Below are 5,218 nucleotides of genomic sequence, written 5' to 3'. Positions count from 1 at the left end.
GCCATGACACTTTGCTTGGAACTGCACCAACTGACAGCTCCACCATTCAATATAAATATGTATCTGGTTTGTGACTTAGAGTCATATGGATCAGTGTTGAAGCTAGCATCGACGTAACCATTTACAACGAGCTCTTCGTCACCTTCATAAACGAGAAACATATCCTTGGTCCTTTTCAGGTACTTTAGGATGTTCTTGACCATTGTCCAGTGATCCACTCCTGGATTACTTTGGTACCGCCCTACCAAACTTATGGAAAGGCACACATCAGGTCTGGTACACAACATAGCCTACATGATAGAACCTATGGCCGAGGCATATGGAAAGACTTTCATTCTCTCTCTATCTTCTGCAGTGGTCAGGCTTTGAGTCTGACTCAATTTCACACCGTGTAACACAGGCAAGAACCCTTTCTTTGACTGATCCATTTGAACTTCTTCAAAACTTTGTCAAGGTATGTGCTTTGTGAAAGTCCTATTAAGTGTTGATACATCTCCAACATGTCTATAATTTATGAAGTATTCATGCCATCTTTACAACAATTTTATATGGTTTTGGTATGATTTGATTAGAACTAATCCGTACTGACGCAGTTTTCAGCAAAACTACCGCGGTGTCGTTTTCTGTGCAGAAATAAAAGTTCTTGGAATGGGCTGAAAATTTACAGTGATTTTTTATGGACCAAAAGAGACCCCTGAAACACCGGAGCTGGGCGAGCGAGTGACCGAGGAGTCCACAAGCCTAGGAGGCACGTTCCCATGGCTTGTGGACCCCCTGGGCACCTCCTTGACGTGAGACCGATGCCAAAAATACTTATAAATACGGAAACCCCCGAAAAGAACCCTAGATCGGAAGTTCCACTGCCGCAAGCCTCTGTAGCCACCAAAAACCAATCGGGCCCTATTCCGGCACCCTGCCGGAGGGGGGAACCATCACCGGAGGCCATCTTCATCATCCCTTCGGTCTCCATGACGAGGAGGGAGTAGTTAACCCATGGGGCTCAGGGTATGTACCAGTAGCTATGTGTTTGATCTCTCTCTCTCTCTCTCCCTCTCTCTCTCTCTCGTGTTCTTGATTTTGCACACTCTTGATGTATCGCGAGCCTTGTTACTATAGTTGGATCATATGGTGTTTCTCCCTCTCTATCCTCTTGCGATGAATTGAGTTTTACCTTTGAGATTTCACTATTATCGGATTGAATACTTTTATGGATCTGAGAACACTTGATGTATGTCTTGCATGGGATACCCGTGGTGACAATGGGGTGTTCTATTGATTCACTTGATGTATGTTTTGGCACTCAACTCACAGAGGTGACATTGGGGTAATCTATGCATAGGGGTTGATGCACGTTTTCGTCCTTGTTTCTCCGGTAGAAATCTTGGGGCACTCTTTGAAGTTCTTTGTGTTGGATTGAATATTATGAATCTGAAGTTATTTGATGCATATCGTACAATGGACCCATGGATACTTGTGGTGACATATCTAGGTGACATTAGGGTTGATTGATGTGTATCATATGGTGTTATCTTACTACGAACTCTAGGGTTGTTTGTGACACTTATAGGAATAGCTCAATGGATTGATCGGAAAGGATAACTTTGAGGTGGTTTCGTACCCTACAAGCAATTTCATCTTATGTTCTCCGCGATAGGAACTTTGGAGTGACTCTTTGTTGCACGTTGAGGGATTGCCATAGTCGACCTACGAAGTTCAGTAGTAACGTGATCTGAAGTTTCATGATTATCGTCATTAGCTTCCTCTCTAGTTGGTGTAGGCATCACGGGAACAGTTTTCTCTGATGTACTCTCTTCCAATTCGAGAGAAGGTACAACTACCTCATCAAGTTCTACTTTCCTCCCACTCACTTCTTTCGAGAGAAACTCCTTCTCTGGAAAGGACCCATTCTTAGCAACAAAGGTCTCGCCTTCAGATCTATGGTAGAAGGTGTACCCAATAGTTTCCTTAGGGTATCCTATGAAGACGCATTTCTCCGATTTAGATTCGAGCTTATCAGGCTGAAGCCTTTTTGACATAAGCGTCGCATCCCCAAAATTTAAGAAACATATCTTAGCTTTCTTGCCAAACCATAGTTCATATGGTGTCGTCTCAACGGATTTAGACGGTGCCCTATTTAACATCAATGCGGTTGTCTCTAATGCATAACCCCAAAACGATAGTGGTAAATCTGTAAAAGACATCATAGAACGCAACATATCTAATAAAGCTGAAAGACAACACCGCGTCCCGACCGACACCGGTCGCCTCCGAAGACCATCTTCCGCTGAGCTTCTTTTGTCAACGCACCCTCTGATGCCTAAAGAGGCAAGTGGATGGCAAGACTCGATCCGATCCAAGAGAGACACCGTCTTGGACACACCGATGATGGACGTACATATCACCACTGAGGATCAGCAAAGGACCGCGATGAGCACCGGAGGGGAATAACAAGGAAGCAACCATGTCTCCAAACACCATGCTCCCAACAGAGGAACGACATCGAGGATGCCGCCATAGTGCCGATCCAACTCCGGATCAAGGCTTCGCCCGGAGACAGTCACCAACTCCAATAGAGCGAGGGAAATGACTAACACACCTTGACGACGCCTCCAAAGAGGAGAATAACATCCACAGGTGCCACCACCGCCGGCCCGACAAAAGCCAAGCAAGACTTTCATCCATGAGTTACCAATCTGCACACCTCCAAGGAGTTGGTGAGACCGTCAAGATTCGTAGACTTCTCGTTTTTTTTTAAAGATGACGTAATTCTTTTGAATCAAGGGATCCTTAAGCTTCATGTTAACCAAAGTAGTAGACTCAATCGGATCAATAGCTCACGTACGATTCACTGTCAGCCCATGGTCAAAATGCCAATCCGGGGCGTGTTGGCCAGAACGCGCACGACGCCCTGTAAAGGCTGTAGACGCCGAAAACTGGTCAGCGAGTTCACACACGGCCTTCCCTTTTGCCCCAAGTTATCGTCAGCCTCAGACTAGGCCACAGCTACCGGAGACCTGCAGCTCCTTCAGTACTGTGCGCACTAGGCGTTAATGGCAAAATCCTTTTCAGACAGTCAGACAGACATCACCACCCTGTAGATTATTTCTACACAGAAAAGGGGCATACATACAGACCGTGTCTCTCTACCGTCTATGGCTTGACCACACCAGACCCTGCATTCTCTCCGTAACTGCGCGGAACAGTTCCCCCGCAGTAAAAAACTGCGCCGAACAGTTTCGGCGAGTGAGACGCCGCTCGTGATTCAGAAACTTACTAATAGTACTCCTTTCAGGCATTATTATTTTCATTTTGAGAAGGCTTTGAGAAGTTTTAGTTGGCCAGGGCGAAATGAGGGCGTATACCCAGCATATTTCCAGATGAATATTCGTTGAGTAAAAAAGTCACTCTTCAACCAAGTAAAAGAAAAAGGCTCTTGATCAATGTAGTACTGACGCGGGCATGGGGCATACGCATCTATCGACGGGCAGCTCGGCGCAAGCTAGGTTCATCATCAATACGAGCAGCGGCTAGGAGCACCAATTATCCCTGTGATTTCTTTTAGTGCCTGGCGTGGCATAGCGTAGTAGCGTGTTGCAGCTGGGTTGCTTTTAGTCCTCAGGCGTCAGGGGCTATCTATCTATCTATCTATCGGCTCCGTCCGTAGCCGTAGGCCCGCGTGCTGCGCGATGGAACGTGACCCACGCCACACCACACACACATCGATCGGATGCTCTCCGCTCCGTGCCGCTCGCTTGCTCTCTGGGTCGCGTCCGCCCGCTTCTCTCTCTCTCTCTCTGCAGCTGCAGCGCCCTGGCATCCCGTTTTTCTCGCACGGACTACGGAGGAACCGATGATGGGCTCCAGCCCAGCCCAGCCCCACGCCAGACGACACGTACGTGGTGCGCAAGACTAATGGCAAAGCTGGGTGGCGCTTTTCCGCCGGCCCCACAGGTCAGCCCCGCCCACGTGCACGACGTACCCCCGGCGTGCCCGCCCTCCGTCAGCGCGGGCGCGAGCCGGGCACACGGAAAAGACAGCCACGTCGTAGCTGACCCCCACCGACTCGTGGGCCCCGGATGGGCCAACGACAGCCATGGGCCATGGTCATGGACTGATGGACAGAGAGAGACGCAGACCTTTCCGTGCGCCTCTCCCCGCTACGAGCGAGAGTCAACGTCAAACCACCCGTAAACACAGAGACGGGAAAGATATTAACAATCCAAAACGAAATCCACACACCAATTTTTGAAAGATCTTGGTGCTAGTAAGGACGAACCGAGATTTCAATCACCTACTATTTTTTTTGCGATTACGTAGTACTATTAATTTATTGCCCATGTATATGTTGCTGGATTAATCGAGATATACGCTGCAGCAGACGCATACACATGATGATTATTAAATAATCGTAATTAAGGGCCACATATACGAGCATTATACGCGAGAGAAGAAGAGAAGAATTGTTTAGCAATATCTGGCTACGAAGGTGACAAGAGAAAGGGAAAGAAATAAGGCACAGCTATAGGTAGGCCGATCTTACCCGGCTCTGCCCTGTCATGGCCAAAATGCAGTTGGTGTTTGTGTCGCACCCAGGCCAAAAGGAGAGCCTTTCAAGCAAAGGCGAAAGGCGTCCGTCCACAGGAAAAAGGCAAGCAGCCAATAACGCCGTGAGTCAAATCCCTCCTTACACGCGGGGCCCACCCCTCACGCCTCCTCCTACCCCGCACCGTATCTTCCCGTGTATCCGTATGCGACCCTAATACGTACCATTACGAGCCGCGTCTCGCCGTCTATACGGCGACACGTGCGTCATCCGCGTGGCCCCCTACTTGTCCAGACGCCTCGTGGCCCAGCCGCTGCGTGCCGGGTGCGGTGCGGCCCCTCGCTGGCGCGCGGGCCCGGGGGTTCGAATTTTGAAAACGAAGGCAGGGGAGACGCTTATTTTTGGCAGTAAAGTGGCGAGGAGGGGAGGGGGAGGCGGGGCCCGCTCCCCTTCCCTTCCCACGCGAGGTACGCTACTCCTTCTCCGCCTCTCCAACGCCAACGCCAACGCTGCTCTCACCCTCTCCCTCCCACCCGTTATAAATACCCCTCTGCCCCGTCGTCCCCAGCCCCCACCGTCTCCCTCCCTCCCTCCCTCCCTCCCCACCCACGCGGACAAATTTGTTTCTTCCCTGCGTACAACCCAGCAGCAGAGCCCACGAAGCAGCCCCGCGTC

The sequence above is a fragment of the Triticum aestivum genome, chromosome 3B (genome assembly GCF_018294505.1).
Source record: "Triticum aestivum cultivar Chinese Spring chromosome 3B, IWGSC CS RefSeq v2.1, whole genome shotgun sequence".
NCBI lineage: Eukaryota > Viridiplantae > Streptophyta > Magnoliopsida > Poales > Poaceae > Triticum > Triticum aestivum.
This window is presented reverse-complemented; position numbering follows the sequence as displayed.